The sequence below is a fragment of the Chelonia mydas genome, chromosome 1 (genome assembly GCF_015237465.2).
Source record: "Chelonia mydas isolate rCheMyd1 chromosome 1, rCheMyd1.pri.v2, whole genome shotgun sequence".
In the NCBI taxonomy this organism is placed as follows: domain Eukaryota; kingdom Metazoa; phylum Chordata; order Testudines; family Cheloniidae; genus Chelonia; species Chelonia mydas.
In genome coordinates, this window is record NC_057849.1 from 166677779 (window position 1) to 166686132 (window position 8354).

Genomic DNA, 8354 nt, shown 5'->3' on the forward strand with positions numbered 1-8354 from the left:
CCTTCCCATGGCTTTTTTGGTCAGGTGTCCACTCCCTTTCTTTTACCTGGGGGACTTTGTTAACCCTTTACAGGTAAAGCAAGCAGAGAACAGCCACCAAGAGGGACTTTATAGCTAACTGGCTGGGTGTCCATAAAAGGGAGCTACCCCTGCCCTTTAATCATCACAACCCCCTTTCCCCAAGGCATTATGGGAGTTGTAGTCTCTAAGGCTAGATTGCAGCACAAAGGCTTTCCCCCAGAACACTCCCAGTAACGTTCAGAGGCCCCTCTAGTAAAGGGTGCCTATACCTACAATACAATCATTGTAATACTAGATTAGAGGCCTACATCTACAAAGGGACTTAACACTGCAACATTCAGCGTTGAAACACCTAACTTCTAGCTGCCTAGTCACTCATTGAGTACCACAAACTCTGAGATAGGTGCCCTGCTCCTCCCTAGGAGTTAGGCACCTAAATCTGGGTGTGGGGAAGGCACCTCTCTCCACTTGGAATCTACAGCTGTGAACTCTCTCCTGGAATCAGGCACCTAAGCTATTTTCTTCCAAGAAAGGGAACCGTACATGCCTAATGACACACAAAGCTGGAGTGGGGAAGGAGGAGGATTATGACTGCCTCCCCACTCTGGCCCACTAATGAGGGCACTCACCCAGGATATGGGAGATACTACTTCTATTCCCCCCTTTGCCTGCTGAGGAAAAGGGACTTGATCTTGGGTCTCCCACATTGTGGGTGAGTGCCACAGCCACTGGATTATAATCATTTCTCTTTAGCTAGTTTATACTTAATATATTTCATACTGAATGGAAACCTTCAATGTGGGACACCCATACCAGAATACGGGTGGGAGACCCCTGTCCAAATCCATTGTCCATATCAGGCAGCTATGGAATATCCCACATCCCAGGTGAGTGCCTTTTACCCCTGAGCAGACCATCTCTTCTCCAGGACTGAAGCAGCAGTGCTCAGGCAGAAACTTAAGGTGTCTTGAGGAATTAAATGGTGAAAAATTAAGCACTGAGGGATTGCAGAAGTCTCCGGGGTCAGGCAGAGGGTTAGCAAGGGTTTCGAGGACCTAAGTGGAGCTTAACTTTTGGATTTAGGTGCCTAAAATGGGAGTTGGGCATCTAAGTCCTTTTCTGGGTCTGGATCTAGCTAACTGTTTTGCCAAGTGCTTGATATATTTTGACCATAAAAGTTCTTTAAAAAAAAAAAAAAAAAAAACTATGAAAGAATGATAATCCAGATTTCCTTTTCTGATCTGAGATGCTGGCGTGAGTGGTCCTTATTAAACTGAGCCTATTGCTGGAAGTTTATGGGGGTCAAACTCCATTTAATTTAAAACCAGGAGGCATCTTGAACATGCTGATTCAGTTTGCCAATTGTTTATTATGTTCAGAGTATGACTCTCTAACTTTATGAAAGTCAGAGGTGCATTATTTGGCAGTTCTCCTCCCTTTTAGAAGGATTTTTCAGCTTTGGGAGTCCCAAAGTTTTAAATTGTTTTGGATCTTAGTGTCTTATTTACATATAGCACATCTGCAGCTAACTCAGTAGACATTATCACTTCCAAATAATAGCACAGAGTATTTTACAAGTGTGGGTAAAGTAATTTAATTTTTATAAAGGATTTCTAACCCAGCTTTGCTGCTCAGAGCTAGAAGCTAGTAAATACAAGTGTGGCACAGCAGTTATAGAACAAATTTATGGGCACATTGATTTCTAGTTTGTTTTACATCAGATTTACATTTTCATTTTTATTTAACTCCTGTGAATATCAATTAGCTATGAACACTTCTTTACCATTCTTACCATAATTTACATTGCAATTCCAGGTACTGACATGGAATCAGTGTTGATATTAAAAGGAACTTAAACAAAAAAAAAAGGAGAAGGGGAGAAAATTACAATTTATTGTAAGTGTTTAAACCTCATTACAATGAACTCTGTGTAGAAGACAAATAGGTTTCTCCTCTACATCTTATACCACATCTACTTTTGAAAACAATTAATTTAGAGTGAGAAATAGAACATTGTCTGATACCCTATTTCCTGACTGGAATTCCTTGTTCATTATTTGAGCTACAAACTGATCTGATCCTATCACTTTAATTTGGGAAGGCCCAACCTATGATCCACTGTTTATTCCAGCTTGGATATAATTAAAGAAATTTTAACTGCTGGTGAATCAAATAGACCTAATTGATTAAATGTTCACTTGAATTTAAGTCTGATTAGGCAATATGTCTTGAATACAAATTACTTTGCGCTGCTTGAATTCATTTAGTGAATCTCAATATGGTTCATAAATGAATGTTGACACTTCAATATTGCAGCCCTTGTTGTCTGGTAAACAGCAAAACTACACAAACAAGCTTAAAAAATTGCACTTTAATTTAGAAAAAGTAAGTGTCTCCATTCCTACACTCTTTTGCAATTGAGGTGGCTTATTCTTAGGAGCAGTAGCTCCTAAAAGAACACAGAAATGTGCAGCAACGTAATGATGGCCAGCCTTGGTAATTACAGACAATAGAGAAGCACTGCTTCCCACCACTTACAGTGGATGACAATATAGGCACTAGCTCTGAGACGTTTGTATAAGCAGGAGGGAAAAAAATCATTTATAGACTAAAGTAATGGGCCTATAGAAATAGAATACAGCATAAATTGCTGAACTGCACAATTATTACAGCCAATTTCAATCCAAACTACCTTCCTCTTCAAGTCATTTTTTTTCTTCTCCTCCATAGTGCACTTTTCATTAACTGCATCACTGCTGGCCCTCAGCTCCAGAGCTTGTGCTTTGCAGGCCAGAGTGAGTACTTTGATGTTCTAGAATTCATCTGAAGTCACAATGGAATCTCATGGGCAGCAGTGGAGGTGCAGTTTGCGGATGTACCTGGTACATCAGGCAGCAGCAAAGAAGTCAGAATGGTTAAACACAAATGTTACCTTCACATCTACATTTTCAAGTTGTTTTGTATGATCATAAGTAGAATGACATGATGGTATACAGCATTTCACAACTACGTAGACTATAAGGTGGATTCCTCCCCCATGGAGCACGCACCCTAAATCAAACATGTACATAAAATGAATAAGATCCAAAGGGCTGCAGTCATGTCTGTTACACAGTTTTGTAACAGCTTCATGGAAGAAGTGTGTTTCTAATTAGGGATTTGAAGGATATGTGTGTAGTCCATATCAACTGCAAGCCAGTTCAAAGGAGTGAGAAGAGTGAATTGAAAGAAGGTGCAAAGCCAAGAAGAGGAGAAAGAAGAAGCAAAGAGGTTAGGGAATTTGAGCTAGAGAACAAAATTGTCGAAGGGAGTTGAAAGAGAGGACAAGGAAAAGAGAGCCAGTCATGCGACTGGACTTGAAGTTAGCGATGTGGTCACAGTAGCAAGAAAAGTAGACTGGAATGGGCAGATGTGGAGAGGCCCGGAGGAAGAAGGTTTACAGTCAAAGCAATGTTGACCAAGGCATGAAGTGACAGCAGTAGAGATGTAAAGGAAGAAATTTGTAACATCTAAGAGGAAGAATTGTAAGATGATGGTGAGAAGATGACGGAGGAGGAGTAAGTGATTACACTGCTGACTTTCACTGGTGTAAATGAGGGCAGAATCAGATCCTAAATTTTCAAGGCACCCTTCAAAGACCCTATTGAATGTCATGGGGAGATTTCCCATGCTAAATTCTCACTAAAATTATAAGACACCTGAAACTCCCAAGAAACAGAGAAAACTTTCCATAGCAAACATTTTCCCAAGATGGGGAGGGTCTGCAAAGACTGACTTCTAGGAAATCTAATACCCCAGAAAGATTAAAAATAAGACAGCTAGTGAATAATCAGAAATAGTGAATTACTCCATGAAGGAAGTGTGCAGACTGTAGTTCTTGGATAACAATGTGTAAATTGTGGGAACACCAATGATGTCTTTGGAGGGTGAAACTGTGGATTGGTCAAACTCAATGCTGTGAATCCATCTCCCATTCAAATGTGTTTGTTTATTTATTTATGTATAAAAAGGCTATAAAGGCTTCTAGAAATTGGATGCCTGTCTTGTAAACATTTGCTACACACATTACAAATGTATTCTCTACTAAGCAGTGAAACATGACTTATAGAAACATTTTCACAGCCCATTCTAAGGCTTAGTTTATAGTCCCTTTATACAGTTTGCCAAAGCAATATAAACTTTTTATATAACCAATAAAACAAGCATTTACATGGCTGGACAAACTGGGATATGGTTAATTTTAATCTGGTTTACAGTTATGACTGTGAAATTATAAAAGTTTGGAAAAAATAGCACCTCAAACGTCTTATGTTTAGCAAGTTTCCCAAAATGAATGGGATGTTCCAATAAAGAAATAGAAACTGCATCCCATTTGGATACAACACAGTGTAAAATTGGTTATCTAGAAAATATAGTAGTAGCCCTCCCACACCCCAATTCTTAAGTCTAAATTCTGGGTTAGAGTTTGAATAATGGGTTAAAAATACTGCTACAATTTGCCAATAAAGTGTATCAACCAAAAGCACACACACAAAATATCAATTCTTTTTTACATTTGTAGGCCAACTCCAAATTTAGTGGATGTTAAGCTTCTTGTAGACAAAGGAAATACTATAAAAAAAGCTTTAAATGTTTTTTTTTTATTTCAGAGCATGAAATGTTCTAAAGTATTCAGAAATTCTGCTTATAGGTTGAATGGGCAAATTGAAATCAGAAATGAGAAATAAAATCCTCAGATGTCAAGGGTCTCAACTCAGTAATGACCTGGCCTCCTTTCAAATACCGTATTTTATCTTTTAGGCTAGTTTTCTAAAGGCATATATTTAGTGCACATTTTGCATTCTTGTTTGTGTTAAACTTCTTGAAGGGTAGTTGGGATCCAGATACTCAAAATGAATGTGGTTGCCTTTTTATTGTGGCTTCTAGAAGGAACTTAGGTTTGTGATAAACACACAGAATCCCTTTTCAGTTGTTTCAAACAAAAAATCATCTTCCTTAAAAACGTGAAAGTAGTTAGGATTATTATGAAATACTTAAAGTGAAAACAAATTACAATATTAGGCAATAGCCCTTGTTTTCAATAGACTGTATTGTTATAACTTTTTAACCAGTACAAATGAAATTTGCAAAATACCCTTAGCCTGTAGAGCAAATACTCCCAATGATCTAGGCACTGGATGGGGGCACTTCAGTCCTCACTGCTATCAGGGTGGTGTGGAGAAGAGAGTCAGCATATATGTAGGCAGCTGGGGGCTGTGATGAATCAGGAGTGTTTAAAAATGTTTTAAATTACACAGAAGTTTAGGTGTCAGAAGAATTCCACCAAGTCTTGTTACTATAATTAGTCTTAGTGTATATATGCATTCTTAATAATCTACTCAGCTCCATAGCTCAAAATGTACAACCAAAGCCTACTTTATTGGAGCAATGTTTGTTTGCTCTATCTCTGACATTTAGGAGAGACTGTTAAAACCAAAACAAAAGTTTGGGAAGAACATTTACAAATATATAAAATAAAATCATAAAAGCATTAGTTTGCTTGTTAAGAGTTAAAATTAGTCCCAGTTAGCTTTTGGGTTGTAGGAACCAAGCTGACAACCTGAACTGCCTTGAGCTTAAATGAGAGATACAAGGTAGGTGAGAGAATCTGCTTTATTGGACTAGCTTCTGTTGGTGGAAGGTACAAGCTTGTGAGCTTCACAGACATCTTCAGGTCATATGTACTCAAATGGACAATACTATGACTCCATTATTGGGAGACTACAGCGGATCCCTGTGGAGAAATGTATAAACCAGTTTGGACTAGGTACAGTGTCCCAAGTCAGACAAAGGAACTTCAACATTTGTACAAAAGGACTTTTGGAATGGATCGAGACAGTCTGTGAGCCACGGGAGGGAGATACTGACTGGGGGAATCAGACTGAGAGGTAGAGGCTGCAGGGGGTGCACTCTACCTAACCCACCCAAGTGCTGTAAGCAAGGAAAGTCCAAGGTTTAGGAAAGATAATATGGGTTTATGTTGTATCTAACCCTAGTCTCTCTAAAGGATTAACAAATCATTTAAAAAAAAAAAACCAAAAACACACAACTGACCTCGGTCATTGCAATTTCATACTGGTAAGAAGTTCCTAGAGGGCATTCTGGAGCGGGGTCCAAACCCAGCTGCACCTGCCAAAGGTAATACAGTTGGTGAAATGGTGGGTGTTGTAACTCAGTGATCCAGTCTAAAAGTGGGCTGAACTGCAATGTTACACCCTGAGAGAAGCGCAGGTATGGGCCTGTGTGGCTTGGAAAGCGAGCCCAAGAGGGGTGTGTGGGAGTGGAATCTTAACAAAGCAGAGAGTCCCACTTCTACCGCCACACTCTTTGAAGATTCTCACACCACCCAAAATGTATTTGTGTGAAATTGAGCTCCTGCTACTGTCTTCTTTGATGTTTGTTTTCTACCACTAGGATGCTGCTTAGCAAAACATCTGCTGAAGAACACTGGTGTCAGTGATGTGATGCTTGTCAGTCTAAGAAAAATAGCTTTGGTATGAATCAGGGACAAAATCCCCAGCCCCCCTTTTCACTTAGTCAACTGATGTTATGATAATGAGTAAAACATGATGCAGCAGGTGATACACGTATGACACCAAGTATTCTGACACAATGTCTATGCTCATCCAGTTCCATCTTAGTCTTTCCTACTCATTTTTAGAGAATGATAAAGAATAATTTTGAGGGTCCTTGACTTGGTTGCTGATGGCAAACATGTGCTTAGGGCGGATGTGATCAATCTGTGGAATTCTCCTACGTTCTGGTTATCTAACTTGCAGTGGTAAAACTTTTAGACTGCAAATCCGCAGCATAATTAAGGCTAATTATTTTTCTGCCAATTGCTTTTGTTCATTTAATACCGGTACTTAATATTGGGGCTGGTCAAAACTTCCATTTGGTGGGAAATCCCAAAAATGCTGAAGGAAAAAAGAAAATCACTGTTCAAGAATGAAAGGTAAATATATTGACATTGTCTGTCCATGGTAGAATTAAAAATTCTTCTGAAATAAGACACTTTTTTGTTTTGAATATTTCAAAATGAAATTGAGACTGGCAGACCAAGCTCTGAGGCTCCCCCCGTCAGCCCTAGCAGATGGATGGTGAGCTGTGAACTTAGAAGCCCTGGAATTTTCAGCGAGGGCCAGGGTTTCCATGTTCTTAGCTCCATAACAGGGAGGCTGGAGAGTCCTGGGCTTTCTAAGGGTCAGTCAGAATGGCAAGGCTGCCCTAGAGCTTTGAACTCTAGAAGTTCTGGCATTCACAATTGAGGTTGTCCTCTTGTGGGTGTGCTATAGCCATGGACCCTAGAATCCTGTAAAACCTGCAGCCACCAGGTAAGCTGACAGGAAACCAAGCAAGTTTCCATCAGAACCCTGCTTGTGTTTTCTTGGAAGTTAGTCAAAATGCTACAGTTCTGAGAAACATTTCACTTTCAACAAATCAGCATTTTCTGACAAAAGCCTGTTTTGTTAGAAGACTCACAGCAAACTCCACATAGCACGTTTGTAATGCTCTTCATCTATAGACAGCAAATCAGCTTACAAAAGAGGGTCACTTCATTTAACGGATGGGGTAGTAGTTTAGACACAGCGAGAAGTAACTCACCAAAGATCACAGAGCAAGCTATGGGTAGGCTGGGAATCAAAGTCTGATCTCTTCACTTCCAGTCCAGCACCTTATCCAGGGGACCTGTTATGATAATTGGGTCTACAAATTTATCCTCATTGTGGGCAGAACTGTAAAAAGTAGATAAAAGTTTATAAGATTCACAATAACCTCTAATAATGAGGGTTGATGGGAAAAAGATATGAAAGAGAGACAGACTGAATAAGTTCAAACACAAAGGGAGGCAGAATATACACTAATTTAAAATGAGCTTTTACCTTTCATATGATTTTCTGTATGTCCCAGAGGTTTAAAGAAAGAGCAGCCCGTACCCTTTTCAGGGACAGTCAAGCACCTAACTTTACCCCACTGCAGGCCTGTGCAGGTTAAAAATGACCAATGAACCTTATAACCTGCACCTGGAGGAGAGCTAAGGCCTGATAAAGCCTAAATGAAGATGAAGCCCAGCTGGGTAGAGGTATGCTGGGTTTGTATAAAGCCAAAAAGTTACCCATAAGTGAGGGTCCTTTTGAGCGCTGGGATGTGGGCAGGTGCTAGCTTGTCTACTGCTAAAAGCCCTTCCCCCAGCCTAGGGAGGAGCTACTGGACTCAGAACACAACCAAGTTTGTGGGACAACAAAGGCAATAATGGGAACAGGCATGGGGGTCAAAGGGGCTAAAACTAGGGA

General features: G+C 39.8%; 1 long non-coding RNA gene across 1 annotated transcript; it reads right to left on the minus strand.

The window, feature by feature from the left end:
• Window positions 1–711: 711 nt before the first annotated feature.
• LOC122462162 lies at window positions 712–8094 on the minus strand. The gene is made up of 3 exons (XR_006284552.1): window positions 7944–8094; window positions 7666–7796; window positions 712–2900 (listed from the first exon to the last, which is right to left on the minus strand). It is a non-coding gene; the product is annotated as an uncharacterized LOC122462162 (long non-coding RNA).
• Between the last annotated feature and the right edge of the window lie 260 nt (window positions 8095–8354).